Source organism: Amia ocellicauda, chromosome 8, assembly GCF_036373705.1.
Source record: "Amia ocellicauda isolate fAmiCal2 chromosome 8, fAmiCal2.hap1, whole genome shotgun sequence".
NCBI classification, from domain to species: Eukaryota; Metazoa; Chordata; class Actinopteri; order Amiiformes; family Amiidae; genus Amia; species Amia ocellicauda.
Window position 1 is genome coordinate 7,658,915 of NC_089857.1, and position 17,718 is coordinate 7,676,632.

At 43.5% G+C, this 17,718-nt stretch overlaps 15 non-coding genes across 15 annotated transcripts; all 15 read right to left on the reverse strand.

The window, feature by feature from the left end:
- Window positions 1-929: 929 nt before the first annotated feature.
- On the reverse strand, window positions 930-1,048 carry LOC136756135 (5S ribosomal RNA). Its single transcript, XR_010818238.1, has one exon. It is a non-coding gene; the product is annotated as a 5S ribosomal RNA (ribosomal RNA).
- Window positions 1,049-2,114: 1,066 nt separating this feature from the next.
- On the reverse strand, window positions 2,115-2,233 carry LOC136755986 (5S ribosomal RNA). The gene has a single exon (XR_010818093.1). It is a non-coding gene; the product is annotated as a 5S ribosomal RNA (ribosomal RNA).
- Window positions 2,234-3,287: 1,054 nt separating this feature from the next.
- Window positions 3,288-3,406, reverse strand: LOC136757498 (5S ribosomal RNA). The gene has a single exon (XR_010819515.1). It is a non-coding gene; the product is annotated as a 5S ribosomal RNA (ribosomal RNA).
- A 1,066-nt stretch (window positions 3,407-4,472) lies between these two features.
- On the reverse strand, window positions 4,473-4,591 carry LOC136756608 (5S ribosomal RNA). The gene has a single exon (XR_010818681.1). It is a non-coding gene; the product is annotated as a 5S ribosomal RNA (ribosomal RNA).
- Window positions 4,592-5,657: 1,066 nt separating this feature from the next.
- Window positions 5,658-5,776, reverse strand: LOC136756386 (5S ribosomal RNA). Its single transcript, XR_010818474.1, has one exon. It is a non-coding gene; the product is annotated as a 5S ribosomal RNA (ribosomal RNA).
- A 1,055-nt stretch (window positions 5,777-6,831) lies between these two features.
- Window positions 6,832-6,950, reverse strand: LOC136757039 (5S ribosomal RNA). Its single transcript, XR_010819087.1, has one exon. It is a non-coding gene; the product is annotated as a 5S ribosomal RNA (ribosomal RNA).
- Window positions 6,951-8,006: 1,056 nt separating this feature from the next.
- LOC136757051 (5S ribosomal RNA) lies at window positions 8,007-8,125 on the reverse strand. Its single transcript, XR_010819098.1, has one exon. It is a non-coding gene; the product is annotated as a 5S ribosomal RNA (ribosomal RNA).
- Window positions 8,126-9,180: 1,055 nt separating this feature from the next.
- LOC136757063 (5S ribosomal RNA) lies at window positions 9,181-9,299 on the reverse strand. The gene has a single exon (XR_010819109.1). It is a non-coding gene; the product is annotated as a 5S ribosomal RNA (ribosomal RNA).
- Window positions 9,300-10,355: 1,056 nt separating this feature from the next.
- LOC136757074 (5S ribosomal RNA) lies at window positions 10,356-10,474 on the reverse strand. Its single transcript, XR_010819120.1, has one exon. It is a non-coding gene; the product is annotated as a 5S ribosomal RNA (ribosomal RNA).
- A 1,056-nt stretch (window positions 10,475-11,530) lies between these two features.
- LOC136756401 (5S ribosomal RNA) lies at window positions 11,531-11,649 on the reverse strand. Its single transcript, XR_010818488.1, has one exon. It is a non-coding gene; the product is annotated as a 5S ribosomal RNA (ribosomal RNA).
- Window positions 11,650-12,715: 1,066 nt separating this feature from the next.
- Window positions 12,716-12,834, reverse strand: LOC136757220 (5S ribosomal RNA). Its single transcript, XR_010819258.1, has one exon. It is a non-coding gene; the product is annotated as a 5S ribosomal RNA (ribosomal RNA).
- A 1,066-nt stretch (window positions 12,835-13,900) lies between these two features.
- On the reverse strand, window positions 13,901-14,019 carry LOC136757086 (5S ribosomal RNA). The gene has a single exon (XR_010819131.1). It is a non-coding gene; the product is annotated as a 5S ribosomal RNA (ribosomal RNA).
- A 1,066-nt stretch (window positions 14,020-15,085) lies between these two features.
- On the reverse strand, window positions 15,086-15,204 carry LOC136757453 (5S ribosomal RNA). Its single transcript, XR_010819473.1, has one exon. It is a non-coding gene; the product is annotated as a 5S ribosomal RNA (ribosomal RNA).
- A 1,055-nt stretch (window positions 15,205-16,259) lies between these two features.
- LOC136756609 (5S ribosomal RNA) lies at window positions 16,260-16,378 on the reverse strand. The gene has a single exon (XR_010818682.1). It is a non-coding gene; the product is annotated as a 5S ribosomal RNA (ribosomal RNA).
- A 1,066-nt stretch (window positions 16,379-17,444) lies between these two features.
- LOC136756388 (5S ribosomal RNA) lies at window positions 17,445-17,563 on the reverse strand. Its single transcript, XR_010818476.1, has one exon. It is a non-coding gene; the product is annotated as a 5S ribosomal RNA (ribosomal RNA).
- Window positions 17,564-17,718: the final 155 nt, after the last annotated feature.

A 17,718-nucleotide genomic window follows, 5' to 3' on the forward strand; every position in this document is an offset into this window, starting at 1 on the left:
TGCTAACACGAAACGTTGTGGCAACGTTGTGCGTTAGCTGGGGTGCCACACCAGACCGGAACTATATATTACAAAACGAACACATTGTCTTGATAAAACAGCTGTAATTGAGTGCCTGACACGCCAGTCAAGCGCAATCTTGAGATGCTGTGCATTTCAGTAAGGATTTCAATTGACATGCAGTATGAAACTGAAAGGAGGTTGCATCACTATGATGCATAACATTGCATGTATTGTATTTTCAAGTGTGTGCATTCATCCTGTTGTCATTTTGTTTTGAAAGCAGAAGAATCATTCAACAGGTTGCTGAGACAAATGTAAACCAGTAAAACATATGAAGAGAAACAAACCTTGAATATAAGTTCAGTTGTTTAAACATTTGACAAACTATCGTGAGGGGGTAAGAAAACACACAAATCCAGCAGCTCCTGTATTTCAATACACCGGAACCCAATATTATTGGCGAGTCGGGTAGTCCATCTTCACAGTTCGAGGGCAGGCATCATTTCAGTAATTTCATCCCGTTGCATTCACATCCGTGCCTTGAATGAGATTGAATGTGATCTTTGCTCTCAAGTATGTTCCCAAGTTTTACACTTTCGTGCTTTGCATGAATGGGAATGGAACCGTGTGTGTTGAAAGAGGCTCCTTGTGAGCACTGAACTTTGTCCGGTGGAGTTCCTTTTTGTGTTGCTGTAATTGTGTCATTTCTCGATGAGAAAGATTAGGCAACATTTAGTCACTTCTAGCCATGATGCTCAATTTATTTACGAATGTACCCTAGTTACTAGGGACCGTTTACGTTGGAGAACAAGATCTATTGTATGCCTGTGTATTTGGGGAAGTCAAATCTGAAATAATGATGAAATTGCGTGTATCCAAAGTTAAAACTCGTGATTTGTCGCCCTCTGGTGTGTAAAAGATGCAAAAGCTTACAGCACCTGGTATTCCCAGGCGGTCTCCCATCCAAGTACTGACCAGGCCCGAGCCTGCTTGGCTTCCGAGATCGGACGAGATCGGGCGTATTCAGGCTAGTATGGCCGTAAGCCAGGAAGGCTGTCCCTGACGCTCTACTTAAAGGGAAGGCAATATCCGTTTCTGCCGCTCATACTTGCAGTTGAACTGTCTCTCTACTCTAAAGCCCGGGACACACCAGCGCGCCGCAGCCAGTCCCTGCTAACACGCCACGTTGTGGCAACATTGTGGCAACGTTGTGCGTTAGCTGGGGTGCCACACCAGACCGGAACTATATATTACAAAACGAACACATTGTCTTGATAAAACAGCTGTAATTGAGTGCCTGACACGCCAGTCAAGCGCAATCTTGAGAAGGTATGCATTTCAGTAAGGATTTCAATTGACATGCAGTATGAAACTGAAAGGAGGTTGCATCACTATGATGCATAACATTGCATGTATTGTATTTTCAAGTGTGTGCATTCATCCTGTTGTCATTTTGTTTTGAAAGCAGAAGAATCATTCAACAGGTTGCTGAGACAAATGTAAACCAGTAAAACATATGAAGAGAAATAAACCTTGAATATAAGTTCAGTTGTTTAAACATTTGACAAACTATGGTGAGGGGGTAAGAAAACACACAAATCCAGCAGCTCCTGTATTTCAATACACCAGAACCCAATATTATTGGCGAGTCGGGTAGTCCATCATCACAGTTCGAGGGCAGGCATCATTTCAGTAATTTCATCCCGTTGCATTGACATCCGTGCCTTGAATGAGATTGAATGTGATCTTTGCTCTCAAGTATGTTCCCAAGTTTTACACTTTCGTGCTTTGCATGAATGGGAATGGAACCGTGTGTGTTGAATGAGGCTCCTTGTGAGCACTGAACTTTGTCCGGTGGAGTTCCTTTTTGTGTTGCTGTAATTGTGTCATTTCTCGATGAGAAAGATTAGGCAACATTTAGTCACTTCTAGCCATGATGCTCAATTTATTTACGAATGTACCCTAGTTACTAGGGACCGTTTACGTTGGAGAACAAGATCAATTGTATGCCTGTGTATTTGGGGAAGTCAAATCTGAAATAATGATGAAATTGCGTGTATCCAAAGTTAAAACTCGTGATTTGTCGCCCTCTGGTGTGTAAAAGATGCAAAAGCTTACAGCACCTGGTATTCCCAGGTGGTCTCCCATCCAAGTACTGACCAGGCCCGAGCCTGCTTAGCTTCCGAGATCGGACGAGATCGGGCGTATTCAGACTAGTATGGCCGTAAGCCAGGGAGGCTGTCCCTGACCCTCTACTTAAAGGGAAGGCAATATCCGTTTCTGCCACTCATACTTGCAGTTGAACTGTCTCTCTACTCTAAAGTCCGGGACACACCAGCACGCTGCAGACAGTCCCTGCTAACACGAAACGTTGTGGCAACGTTGTGCGTTAGCTGGGGTGCCACACCAGACCGGAACTATATTTTACAAAACGAACACATTGTCTTGATAAAACAGCTGTAATTGAGTGCCTGACACGCCAGTCAAGCGCAATCTTGAGAAGGTATGCATTTCAGTAAGGATTTCAATTGACATGCAGTATGAAACTGAAAGGAGGTTGCATCACTATGATGCATAACATTGCATGTATTGTATTTTCAAGTGTGTGCATTCATCCTGTTGTCATTTTGTTTTGAAAGCAGAAGAATCATTCAACAGGTTGCTGAGACAAATGTAAACCAGTAAAACATATGAAGAGAAACAAACCTTCAATATAAGTTCAGTTGTTTAAACATTTGACAAACTATGGTGAGGGGGTAAGAAATGACACAAATCCAGCAGCTCCTGTATTTCAATACACCAGAAGCCAATATTATTGGCGAGTCGGGTAGTCCATCATCACAGTTCGAGGGCAGGCATCATTTCAGTAATTTCATCCCGTTGCATTCACATCCGTGCCTTGAATGAGATTGAATGTGATCTTTGCTCTCAAGTATGTTCCCAAGTTTTACACTTTCGTGCTTTGCATGAATGGGAATGGAACCGTGTGTGTTGAATGAGGCTCCTTGTGAGCACTGAACTTTGTCCGGTGGAGTTCTTTTTGTGTTGCTGTAATTGTGTCATTTCTCGATGAGAAAGATTAGGCAACATTTAGTCACTTCTAGCCATGATGCTCAATTTATTTACGAATGTACCCTAGTTACTAGGGACCGTTTACGTTGGAGAACAAGATCTATTGTATGCCTGTGTATTTGGGGAAGTAAAATCTGAAATAATGATGAAATTGTGTGTATCCAAAGTTAAAACTCGTGATTTGTCGCCCTCTGGTGTGTAAAAGGTGAAGAAGCTTACAGCACCTGGTATTCCCAGGCGGTCTCCCATCCAAGTACTGACCAGACCCGAGCCTCCTTGGCTTCCGAGATCGGACGAGATCGGGCGTATTCAGGCTAATATGGCCGTAAGCCAGGGAGGCTGTCCCTGACGCTCTAGTTAAAGGGAAGGCAATATCCGTTTCTGCCGTTCATACTTACAGTTGAACTGTCTCTCTACTCTAAAGCCCGGGACACACCAGCGCGCCGCAGACAGTCCCTGCTAACACGCCACGTTGTGGCAACGTTGTGGCAACGTTGTGCGTTAGCTGGGGTGCCACACCAGACCGGAACTATATTTTACAAAACGAACACATTGTCTTGATAAAACAGCTGTAATTGAGTGCCTGACACGCCAGTCAAGCGCAATCTTGAGAAGGTGTGCATTTCAGTAAGGATTTCAATTGACATGCAGTATGAAACTGAAAGGAGGTTGCATCACTATGATGCATAACATTGCATGTATTGTATTTTCAAGTGTGTGCATTCATCCTGTTGTCATTTTGTTTTGAAAGCAGAAGAATCATTCAACAGGTTGCTGAGACAAATGTAAACCAGTAAAACATATGAAGAGAAACAAACCTTGAATATAAGTTCAGTTGTTTAAACATTTGACAAACTATGGTGAGGGGGTAAGAAAACACACAAATCCAGCAGCTCCTGTATTTCAATACACCAGAACCCAATATTATTGGCGAATCAGGTAGTCCATCATCACAGTTCGAGGGCAGGCATCATTTCAGTAATTTCATCCCGTTGCATTCACATCCGTGCCTTGAATGAGATTGAATGTGATCTTTGCTCTCAAGTATGTTCCCAAGTTTTACACTTTCGTGCTTTGCATGAATGGGAATGGAACCGTGTGTGTTGAATGAGGCTCCTTGTGAGCACTGAACTTTGTCCGGTGGAGTTCCTTTTTGTGTTGCTGTAATTGTGTCATTTCTCGATGAGAAAGATTAGGCAACATTTAGTCACTTCTAGCCATGATGCTCAATTTATTTATGAATGTACCCTAGTTACTAGGGACCGTTTACGTTGGAGAACAAGATCTATTGTATGCCTGTGTATTTGGGGAAGTCAAATCTGAAATAATGATGAAATTGCGTGTATCCAAAGTTAAAACTCGTGATTTGTCGCCCTCTGGTGTGTAAAAGATGCAAAAGCTTACAGCACCTGGTATTCCCAGGCGGTCTCCCATTCAAGTACTGACCAGGCCCGAGCCTGCTTAGCTTCCGAGATCGGACGAGATCGAGCGTATTCAGGCTAGTATGGCCGTAAGCCAGGAAGGCTGTCCCTGACGCTCTACTTAAAGGGAAGGCAATATCCGTTTCTGCCGTTCATACTTACAGTTGAACTGTCTCTCTACTCTAAAGCCCGGGACACACCAGCGCGCCGCAGACAGTCCCTGCTAACACGCCACGTTGTGGCAACATTGTGGCAACGTTGTGCGTTAGCTGGGGTGCCACACCAGACCGGAACTATATATTACAAAACGAACACATTGTTTTGATAAAACAGCTGTAATTGAGTGCCTGACACGCCAGTCAAGCGCAATCTTGAGAAGGTGTGCATTTCAGTAAGGATTTCAATTGACATGCAGTATGAAACTGAAAGGAGGTTGCATCACTATGATGCATAACATTGCATGTATTGTATTTTCAAGTGTGTGCATTCATCCTGTTGTCATTTTGTTTTGAAAGCAGAAGAATCATTCAACAGGTTGCTGAGACAAATGTAAACCAGTAAAACATATGAAGAAAAATAAACCTTGAATATAAGTTCAGTTGTTTAAACATTTGACAAACTATGGTGAGGGGGTAAGAAAACACACAAATCCAGCAGCTCCTGTATTTCAATACACCAGAACCCAATATTATTGGCGAGTCGGGTAGTCCATCATCACAGTTCGAGGGCAGGCATCATTTCAGTAATTTCATCCCGTTGCATTCACATCCGTGCCTTGAATGAGATTGAATGTGATCTTTGCTCTCAAGTATGTTCCCAAGTTTTACACTTTCGTGCTTTGCATGAATGGGAATGGAACCGTGTGTGTTGAATGAGGCTCCTTGTGAGCACTGAACTTTGTCCGGTGGAGTTCCTTTTTGTGTTGCTGTAATTGTGTCATTTCTCGATGAGAAAGATTAGGCAACATTTAGACACTTCTAGCCATGATGCTCAATTTATTTATGAATGTACCCTAGTTACTAGGGACCTTTTACGTTGGAGAACAAGATCTATTGTATGCCTGTGTATTTGGGGAAGTAAAACCTGAAATAATGATGAAATTGTGTGTATCCAAAGTTAAAACTCGTGATTTGTCGCCCTCTGGTGTGTAAAATATGCAAAAGCTTACAGCACCTGGTATTCCCAGGCGGTCTCCCATCCAAGTACTGACCAGGCCCGAGCCAGCTTAGCTTCCGAGATCGGACGAGATCGGGCGTATTCAGGCTAGTATGGCCGTAAGCCAGGGAGGCTGTCCCTGACGCTCTACTTAAAGGGAAGGCAATATCCGTTTCTGCCGCTCATGCTTGCAGTTGAACTGTCTCTCTACTCTAAAGTCCGGGACACACCAGCGCGCCGCAGACAGTCCCTGCTAACACGAAACGTTGTGGCAACGTTGTGCGTTAGCTGGGGTGCCACACCAGACCGGAACTATATTTTACAAAACGAACACATTGTCTTGATAATACAGCTGTAATTGAGTGCCTGACACGCCAGTCAAGCGCAATCTTGAGAAGGTGTGCATTTCAGTAAGGATTTCAATTGACATGCAGTATGAAACTGAAAGGAGGTTGCATCACTATGATGCATAACATTGCATGTATTGTATTTTCAAGTGTGTGCATTCATCCTGTTGTCATTTTGTTTTGAAAGCAGAAGAATCATTCAACTAGTTGCTGAGACAAATGTAAACCAGTAAAACATATGAAGAGAAACAAACCTTGAATATAAGTTCAGTTGTTTAAACATTTGACAAACTATGGTGAGGGGGTAAGAAAACACACAAATCCAGCAGCTCCTGTATTTCAATACACCAGAACCCAATATTATTGGCGAGTCGGGTAGTCCATCATCACAGTTCGAGGGCAGGCATCATTTCAGTAATTTCACCCCGTTGCATTCACATCCGTGCCTTGAATGAGATTGAATGTGATCTTTGCTCTCAAGTATGTTCCCAAGTTTTACACTTTCGTGCTTTGCATGAATGGGAATGGAACCGTGTGTGTTGAATGAGGCTCCTTGTGAGCACTGATCTTTGTCCGGTGGAGTTCCTTTTTGTGTTGCTGTAATTGTGTCATTTCTCGATGAGAAAGATTAGGCAACATTTAGTCACTTCTAGCCATGATGCTCAATTTATTTACGAATGTACCCTAGTTACTAGGGACCGTTTACGTTGGAGAACAAGATCTATTGTATGCCTGTGTATTTGGGGAAGTCAAATCTGAAATAATGATGAAATTGCGTGTATCCAAAGTTAAAACTCGTGATTTGTCGCGCTCTGGTGTGTAAAAGATGCAAAAGCTTACAGCACCTGGTATTCCCAGGCGGTCTCCCATCCAAGTACTGACCAGGCCCGAGCCTGCTTAGCTTCCGAGATCGGACGAGATCGGGCGTATTCAGGCTAGTATGGCCGTAAGCCAGGGAGGCTGTCCCTGACGCTCTACTTAAAGGGATGGCAATATCCGTTTCTGCCGTTCATACTTACAGTTGAACTGTCTCTCTACTCTAAAGCCCGGGACACACCAGCGCGCCGCAGACAGTCCCTGCTAATATGCCACGTTGTGGCAACGTTGTGCGTTAGCTGGGGTGCCACACCAGACCGGAACTATATTTTACAAAACGAACACATTTGTCTTGATAAAACAGCTGTAATTGAGTGCCTGACACGCCAGTCAAGCGCAATCTTGAGAAGGTGTGCATTTCAGTAAGGATTTCAATTGACATGCAGTATGAAACTGAAAGGAGGTTGCATCACTATGATGCATAACATTGCATGTATTATATTTTCAAGTGTGTGCATTCATCCTGTTGTCATTTTGTTTTGAAAGCAGAAGAATCATTCAACAGGTTGCTGAGACAAATGTAAACCAGTAAAACATATGAAGAGAAACAAACCTTGAATATAAGTTCAGTTGTTTAAACATTTGACAAACTATGGTGAGGGGGTAAGAAAACACACAAATCCAGCAGCTCCTGTATTTCAATACACCAGAACCCAATATTATTGGCAAGTCGGGTAGTCCATCATCACAGTTCGAGGGCAGGCATCATTTCAGTAATTTCACCCCGTTGCATTCACATCCGTGCCTTGAATGAGATTGAATGTGATCTTTGCTCTCAAGTATGTTCCCAAGTTTTACACTTTCGTGCTTTGCATGAATGGGAATGGAACCGTGTGTGTTGAATGAGGCTCCTTGTGAGCACTGATCTTTGTCCGGTGGAGTTCCTTTTTGTGTTGCTGTAATTGTGTCATTTCTCGATGAGAAAGATTAGGCAACATTTAGTCACTTCTAGCCATGATGCTCAATTTATTTACGAATGTACCCTAGTTACTAGGGACCGTTTACGTTGGAGAACAAGATCTATTGTATGCCTGTGTATTTGGGGAAGTCAAATCTGAAATAATGATGAAATTGCGTGTATCCAAAGTTAAAACTCGTGATTTGTCGCGCTCTGGTGTGTAAAAGATGCAAAAGCTTACAGCACCTGGTATTCCCAGGCGGTCTCCCATCCAAGTACTGACCAGGCCCGAGCCTGCTTAGCTTCCGAGATCGGACGAGATCGGGCGTATTCAGGCTAGTATGGCCGTAAGCCAGGGAGGCTGTCCCTGACGCTCTACTTAAAGGGATGGCAATATCCGTTTCTGCCGTTCATACTTACAGTTGAACTGTCTCTCTACTCTAAAGCCCGGGACACACCAGCGCGCCGCAGACAGTCCCTGCTAACACGAAACGTTGTGGCAACGTTGTGCGTTAGCTGGGGTGCCACACCAGACCGGAACTATATTTTACAAAACGAACACATTGTCTTGATAATACAGCTGTAATTGAGTGCCTGACACGCCAGTCAAGCGCAATCTTGAGAAGGTGTGCATTTCAGTAAGGATTTCAATTGACATGCAGTATGAAACTGAAAGGAGGTTGCATCACTATGATGCATAACATTGCATGTATTGTATTTTCAAGTGTGTGCATTCATCCTGTTGTCATTTTGTTTTGAAAGCAGAAGAATCATTCAACTAGTTGCTGAGACAAATGTAAACCAGTAAAACATATGAAGAGAAACAAACCTTGAATATAAGTTCAGTTGTTTAAACATTTGACAAACTATGGTGAGGGGGTAAGAAAACACACAAATCCAGCAGCTCCTGTATTTCAATACACCAGAACCCAATATTATTGGCGAGTCGGGTAGTCCATCATCACAGTTCGAGGGCAGGCATCATTTCAGTAATTTCACCCCGTTGCATTCACATCCGTGCCTTGAATGAGATTGAATGTGATCTTTGCTCTCAAGTATGTTCCCAAGTTTTACACTTTCGTGCTTTGCATGAATGGGAATGGAACCGTGTGTGTTGAATGAGGCTCCTTGTGAGCACTGATCTTTGTCCGGTGGAGTTCCTTTTTGTGTTGCTGTAATTGTGTCATTTCTCGATGAGAAAGATTAGGCAACATTTAGTCACTTCTAGCCATGATGCTCAATTTATTTACGAATGTACCCTAGTTACTAGGGACCGTTTACGTTGGAGAACAAGATCTATTGTATGCCTGTGTATTTGGGGAAGTCAAATCTGAAATAATGATGAAATTGCGTGTATCCAAAGTTAAAACTCGTGATTTGTCGCGCTCTGGTGTGTAAAAGATGCAAAAGCTTACAGCACCTGGTATTCCCAGGCGGTCTCCCATCCAAGTACTGACCAGGCCCGAGCCTGCTTAGCTTCCGAGATCGGACGAGATCGGGCGTATTCAGGCTAGTATGGCCGTAAGCCAGGGAGGCTGTCCCTGACGCTCTACTTAAAGGGATGGCAATATCCGTTTCTGCCGTTCATACTTACAGTTGAACTGTCTCTCTACTCTAAAGCCCGGGACACACCAGCGCGCCGCAGACAGTCCCTGCTAATATGCCACGTTGTGGCAACGTTGTGCGTTAGCTGGGGTGCCACACCAGACCGGAACTATATTTTACAAAACGAACACATTTGTCTTGATAAAACAGCTGTAATTGAGTGCCTGACACGCCAGTCAAGCGCAATCTTGAGAAGGTGTGCATTTCAGTAAGGATTTCAATTGACATGCAGTATGAAACTGAAAGGAGGTTGCATCACTATGATGCATAACATTGCATGTATTATATTTTCAAGTGTGTGCATTCATCCTGTTGTCATTTTGTTTTGAAAGCAGAAGAATCATTCAACAGGTTGCTGAGACAAATGTAAACCAGTAAAACATATGAAGAGAAACAAACCTTGAATATAAGTTCAGTTGTTTAAACATTTGACAAACTATGGTGAGGGGGTAAGAAAACACACAAATCCAGCAGCTCCTGTATTTCAATACACCAGAACCCAATATTATTGGCAAGTCGGGTAGTCCATCATCACAGTTCGAGGGCAGGCATCATTTCAGTAATTTCACCCCGTTGCATTCACATCCGTGCCTTGAATGAGATTGAATGTGATCTTTGCTCTCAAGTATGTTCCCAAGTTTTACACTTTCGTGCTTTGCATGAATGGGAATGGAACCGTGTGTGTTGAATGAGGCTCCTTGTGAGCACTGATCTTTGTCCGGTGGAGTTCCTTTTTGTGTTGCTGTAATTGTGTCATTTCTCGATGAGAAAGATTAGGCAACATTTAGTCACTTCTAGCCATGATGCTCAATTTATTTACGAATGTACCCTAGTTACTAGGGACCGTTTACGTTGGAGAACAAGATCTATTGTATGCCTGTGTATTTGGGGAAGTCAAATCTGAAATAATGATGAAATTGCGTGTATCCAAAGTTAAAACTCGTGATTTGTCGCGCTCTGGTGTGTAAAAGATGCAAAAGCTTACAGCACCTGGTATTCCCAGGCGGTCTCCCATCCAAGTACTGACCAGGCCCGAGCCTGCTTAGCTTCCGAGATCGGACGAGATCGGGCGTATTCAGGCTAGTATGGCCGTAAGCCAGGGAGGCTGTCCCTGACGCTCTACTTAAAGGGATGGCAATATCCGTTTCTGCCGTTCATACTTACAGTTGAACTGTCTCTCTACTCTAAAGCCCGGGACACACCAGCGCGCCGCAGACAGTCCCTGCTAATATGCCACGTTGTGGCAACGTTGTGCGTTAGCTGGGGTGCCACACCAGACCGGAACTATATTTTACAAAACGAACACATTTGTCTTGATAAAACAGCTGTAATTGAGTGCCTGACACGCCAGTCAAGCGCAATCTTGAGAAGGTGTGCATTTCAGTAAGGATTTCAATTGACATGCAGTATGAAACTGAAAGGAGGTTGCATCACTATGATGCATAACATTGCATGTTTTGTATTTTCAAATGTGTGCATTCATCCTGTTGTCATTTTGTTTTGAAAGCAGAAGAATCATTCAACAGGTTGCTGAGACAAATGTAAACCAGTAAAACATATGAAGAGAAACAAACCTTGAATATAAGTTCAGTTGTTTAAACATTTGACAAACTATGGTGAGGGGGTAAGAAAACACACAAATCCAGCAGCTCCTGTATTTCAATACACCAGAACCCAATATTATTGGCGAGTCGGGTAGTCTATCATCACAGTTCGAGGGCAGGCATCATTTCAGTAATTTCATCCCGTTGCATTCACATCCGTGCCTTGAATGAGATTGAATGTGATCTTTGCTCTCAAGTATGTTCCCAAGTTTTACACTTTCGTGCTTTGCATGAATGGGAATGGAACCGTGTGTGTTGAATGAGGCTCCTTGTGAGCACTGAACTTTGTCCGGTGGAGTTCCTTTTTGTGTTGCTGTAATTGTGTCATTTCTCGATGAGAAATATTAGGCAACATTTAGTCACTTCTAGCCATGATGCTCAATTTATTTACGAATGTACCCTAGTTACTAGGGACCGTTTACGTTGGAGAACAAGATCTATTGTATGCTTGTGTATTTGGGGAAGTCAAATCTGAAATAATGATGAAATTGCGTGTATCCAAAGTTAAAACTCGTGATTTGTCGCCCTCTGGTGTGTAAAAGATGCAAAAGCTTACAGCACCTGGTATTCCCAGGCAGTCTCCCATCCAAGTACTGACCAGGCCCGAGCCTGCTTAGCTTCCGAGATCGGACGAGATCGGGCGTATTCAGGCTAGTATGGCCGTAAGCCAGGGAGGCTGTCCCTGACGCTCTACTTAAAGGGAAGGCAATATCCGTTTCTGCCGTTCATACTTACAGTTGAACTGTCTCTCTACTCTAAAGCCCGGGACACACCAGCGCGCCGCAGACAGTCCCTGCTAACACGAAACGTTGTGGCAACATTGTGGCAACGTTGTGCGTTAGCTGGGGTGCCACACCAGACCGGAACTATATATTACAAAACGAACACATTGTCTTGATAAAACAGCTGTAATTGAGTGCCTGACACGCCAGTCAAGCGCAATCTTGAGAAGGTGTGCATTTCAGTAAGGATTTCAATTGACATGCAGTATGAAACTGAAAGGAGGTTGCATCACTATGATGCATAACATTGCATGTATTGTATTTTCAAGTGTGTGCATTCATCCTGTTGTCATTTTGTTTTGAAAGCAGAAGAATCATTCAACAGGTTGCTGAGACAAATGTAAACCAGTAAAACATATGAAGAGAAACAAACCTTGAATATAAGTTCAGTTGTTTAAACATTTGACAAACTATGGTGAGGGGGTAAGAAAACACACAAATCCAGCAGCTCCTGTATTTCAATACACCAGAAGCCAATATTATTGGCGAGTCGGGTAGTCCATCATCACAGTTCGAGGGCAGGCATCATTTCAGTAATTTCATCCCGTTGCATTCACATCCGTGCCTTGAATGAGATTCATTGTGATCTTTGCTCTCAAGTATGTTCCCAAGTTTTACACTTTCGTGCTTTGCATGAATGGGAATGGAACCGTGTGTGTTGAATGAGGCTCCTTGTGAGCACTGAACTTTGTCCGGTGGAGTTCCTTTTTGTGTTGCTGTAATTGTGTCATTTCTCGATGAGAAAGATTAGGCAACATTTAGTCACTTCTAGCCATGATGCTCAATTTATTTACAAATGTACACCAGTTACTAGGGACCGTTTACGTTGGAGAACAAGATCTATTGTATGCCTGTGTATTTGGGGAAGTCAAATCTGAAATAATGATGAAATTGCGTGTATCCAAAGTTAAAACTTGTGATTTGTCGCCCTTTGGTGTGTAAAAGATGCAAAAGCTTACAGCACCTGGTATTCCCAGGCGGTCTCCCATCCAAATACTGACCAGGCCCGAGCCTGCTTAGCTTCCGAGATCGGACGAGATTGGGCGTATTCAGGCTAGTATGGCCGTAAGCCAGGGAGGCTGTCCCTGACGCTCTACTTAAAGGGAAGGCAATATCCGTTTCTGCCGTTCATACTTACAGTTGAACTGTCTCTCTACTCTAAAGCCCGGGACACACCAGCGCGCCGCAGACAGTCCCTGCTAACACGCCACGTTGTGGCAACATTGTGGCAACGTTGTGCGTTAGCTGGGGTGCCACACCAGACCGGAACTATATATTACAAAACGAACACATTGTCTTGATAAAACAGCTGTAATTGAGTGCCTGACACGCCAGTCAAGCGCAATCTTGAGAAGGTGTGCATTTCAGTAAGGATTTCAATTGACATGCAGTATGAAACTGAAAGGAGGTTGCATCACTATGATGCATAACATTGCATGTATTGTATTTTCAAGTGTTTGCATTCATCCTGTTGTCATTTTGTTTTGAAAGCAGAAGAATCATTCAACAGGTTGCTGAGACAAATGTAAACCAGTAAAACATATGAAGAGAAACAAACCTTGAATATAAGTTCAGTTGTTTAAACATTTGACAAACTATGGTGAGGGGGTAAGAAAACACACAAATCCAGCAGCTCCTGTATTTCAATACACCAGAACCCAATATTATTGGCGAGTCGGGTAGTCCATCATCACAGTTCGAGGGCAGGCATCATTTCAGTAATTTCATCCCGTTGCATTCACATCCGTGCCTTGAATGAGATTGAATGTGATCTTTGCTCTCAAGTATGTTCCCAAGTTTTACACTTTCGTGCTTTGCATGAATGGGAATGGAACCGTGTGTGTTGAATGAGGCTCCTTGTGAGCACTGAACTTTGTCCGGTGGAGTTCCTTTTTGTGTTGCTGTAATTGTGTCATTTCTCGATGAGAAAGATTAGGCAACATTTAGTCACTTCTAGCCATGATGCTCAATTTATTTACGAATGTACCCTAGTTACTAGGGACCGTTTACGTTGGAGAACAAGATCTATTGTATGCCTGTGTATTTGGGGAAGTCAAATCTGAAATAATGATGAAATTGCGTGTATCCAAAGTTAAAACTCGTGATTTGTCGCCCTCTGGTGTGTAAAAGATGCAAAAGCTTACAGCACCTGGTATTCCCAGGCGGTCTCCCATCCAAGTACTGACCAGGCCCGAGCCTGCTTAGCTTCCGAGATCGGACGAGATCGGGCGTATTCAGGCTAGTATGGCCGTAAGCCAGGGAGGCTCTCCCTGACGCTCTACTTAAAGGGAAGGCAATATCCGTTTCTGCCGTTCATACTTACAGTTGAACTGTCTCTCTACTCTAAAGCCCGGGACACACCAGCGCGCCGCAGACAGTCCCTGCTAACACGCCACGTTGTGGCAACATTGTGGCAACGTTGTGCGTTAGCTGGGGTGCCACACCAGACCGGAACTATATATTACAAAACGAACACATTGTCTTGATAAAACAGCTGTAATTGAGTGCCTGACACGCGAGTCAAGCGCAATCTTGACAAGGTGTGCATTTCAGTAAGGATTTCAATTGACATGCAGTATGAAACTGAAAGGAGGTTGCATCACTATGATGCATAACATTGCATGTATTGTATTTTCAAGTGTGTGCATTCATCCTGTTGTCATTTTGTTTTGAAAGCAGAAGAATCATTCAACAGGTTGCTGAGACAAATGTAAACCAGTAAAACATATGAAGAGAAACAAACCTTGAATATAAGTTCAGTTGTTTAAACATTTGACAAACTATGGTGAGGGGGTAAGAAAACATACAAATCCAGCAGCTCCTGTATTTCAATACACCAGAACCCAACATGATTGGCGAGTCGGGTAGTCCATCATCACAGTTCGAGGGCAGGCATCATTTCAGTAATTTCATCCCGTTGCATTCACATCCGTGCCTTGAATGAGATTGAATGTGATCTTTGCTCTCAAGTATGTTCCCAAGTTTTACACTTTCTTGCTTTGCATGAATGGGAATGGAACCGTGTGTGTTGAATGAGGCTCCTTGTGAGCACTGAACTTTGTCCGGTGGAGTTCCTTTTTGTGTTGCTGTAATTGTGTCATTTCTTGATGAGAAAGATTAGGCAACATTTAGTCACTTCTAGCCATGATGCTCAATTTAGTTACGAATGTACCCTAGTTACTAGGGACCGTTTACGTTGGAGAACAAGATCTATTGTATGCCTGTGTATTTGGGGAAGTCAAATCTGAAATAATGATGAAATTGTGTGTATCCAAAGTTAAAACTCGTGATTTGTCGCCCTCTGGTGTGTAAAAGGTGCAAAAGCTTACAGCACCTGGTATTCCCAGGCGGTCTCCCATCCAAGTGCTGACCAGGCCCGAGCCTGCTTGGCTTCCGAGATCGGACGAGATCGGGCGTATTCAGGCTAGAATGGCCATAAGCCAGGGAGGCTGTTCCTGACGCTCTACTTAAAGGGAAGGCAATATCCGTTTCTGCCGTTCATACTTACAGTTGAACTGTCTCTCTACTCTAAAGCCCGGGACACACCAGCGCGCCGCAGACTGTCCCTGCTAACACGCCACGTTGTGGCAACGTTGTGCGTTAGCTGGGGTGCCACACCAGACCGGAACTATATTTTACAAAACGAACACATTGTCTTGATAAAACAGCTGTAATTGAGTGCCTGTCACGCCAGTCAAGCGCAATCTTGAGAAGGTGTGCATTTCAGTAAGGATTTCAATTGACATGCAGTATGAAACTGAAAGGAGGTTGCATCACTATGATGCATAACATTGCATGTATTGTATTTTCAAGTGTGTGCATTCATCCTGTTGTCATTTTGTTTTGAAAGCAGAAGAATCATTCAACAGGTTGCTGAGACAAATGTAAACCAGTAAAACATATGAAGAGAAACAAACCTTGAATATAAGTTCAGTTGTTTAAACATTTGACAAACTATGGTGAGGGGGTAAGAAAACACACAAATCCAGCAGCTCCTGTATTTCAATACACCAGAACCCAATATTATTGGCGAATCAGGTAGTCCATCATCACAGTTCTAGGGCAGGCATCATTTCAGTAATTTCATCCCGTTGCATTCACATCCGTGCCTTGAATGAGATTGAATGTGATCTTTGCTCTCAAGTATGTTCCCAAGTTTTACACTTTCGTGCTTTGCATGAATGGGAATGGAACCGTGTGTGTTGAATGAGGCTCCTTGTGAGCACTGAACTTTGTCCGGTGGAGTTCCTTTTTGTGTTGCTGTAATTGTGTCATTTCTCGATGAGAAAGATTAGGCAACATTTAGTCACTTCTAGCCATGATGCTCAATTTATTTATGAATGTACCCTAGTTACTAGGGACCGTTTACGTTGGAGAACAAGATCTATTGTATGCCTGTGTATTTGGGGAAGTCAAATCTGAAATAATGATGAAATTGCGTGTATCCAAAGTTAAAACTCGTGATTTGTCGCCCTCTGGTGTGTAAAAGATGCAAAAGCTTACAGCACCTGGTATTCCCAGGCGGTCTCCCATTCAAGTACTGACCAGGCCCGAGCCTGCTTAGCTTCCGAGATCGGACGAGATCGAGCGTATTCAGGCTAGTATGGCCGTAAGCCAGGGAGGCTGTCCCTGACGCTCTACTTAAAGGGAAGGCAATATCCGTTTCTGCCGTTCATACTTACAGTTGAACTGTCTCTCTACTCTAAAGCCCGGGACACACCAGCGCGCCGCAGACAGTCCCTGCTAACACGCCACGTTGTGGCAACATTGTGGCAACGTTGTGCGTTAGCTGGGGTGCCACACCAGACCGGAAGTATATATTACAAAACGAACACATTGTTTTGATAAAACAGCTGTAATTGAGTGCCTGACACGCCAGTCAAGCGCAATCTTGAGAAGGTGTGCATTTCAGTAAGGATTTCAATTGACATGCAGTATGAAACTGAAAGGAGGTTGCATCACTATGATGCATAACATTGCATGTATTGTATTTTCAAGTGTGTGCATTCATCCTGTTGTCATTTTGTTTTGAAAGCAGAAGAATCATTCAACAGGTTGCTGAGACAAATGTAAACCAGTAAAACATATGAAGAAAAATAAACCTTGAATATAAGTTCAGTTGTTTAAACATTTGACAAACTATGGTGAGGGGGTAAGAAAACACACAAATCCAGCAGCTCCTGTATTTCAATACACCAGAACCCAATATTATTGGCGAGTCGGGTAGTCCATCATCACAGTTCGAGGGCAGGCATCATTTCAGTAATTTCATCCCGTTGCATTCACATCCGTGCCTTGAATGAGATTGAATGTGATCTTTGCTCTCAAGTATGTTCCCAAGTTTTACACTTTCGTGCTTTGCATGAATGGGAATGGAACCGTGTGTGTTGAATGAGGCTCCTTGTGAGCACTGAACTTTGTCCGGTGGAGTTCCTTTTTGTGTTGCTGTAATTGTGTCATTTCTCGATGAGAAAGATTAGGCAACATTTAGACACTTCTAGCCATGATGCTCAATTTATTTATGAATGTACCCTAGTTACTAGGGACCTTTTACGTTGGAGAACAAGATCTATTGTATGCCTGTGTATTTGGGGAAGTAAAACCTGAAATAATGATGAAATTGTGTGTATCCAAAGTTAAAACTCGTGATTTGTCGCCCTCTGGTGTGTAAAATATGCAAAAGCTTACAGCACCTGGTATTCCCAGGCGGTCTCCCATCCAAGTACTGACCAGGCCCGAGCCAGCTTAGCTTCCGAGATCGGACGAGATCGGGCGTATTCAGGCTAGTATGGCCGTAAGCCAGGGAGGCTGTCCCTGACGCTCTACTTAAAGGGAAGGCAATATCCGTTTCTGCCGCTCATGCTTGCAGTTGAACTGTCTCTCTACTCTAAAGTCCGGGACACACCAGCGCGCCGCAGACAGTCCCTGCTAACACGAAACGTTGTGGCAACGTTG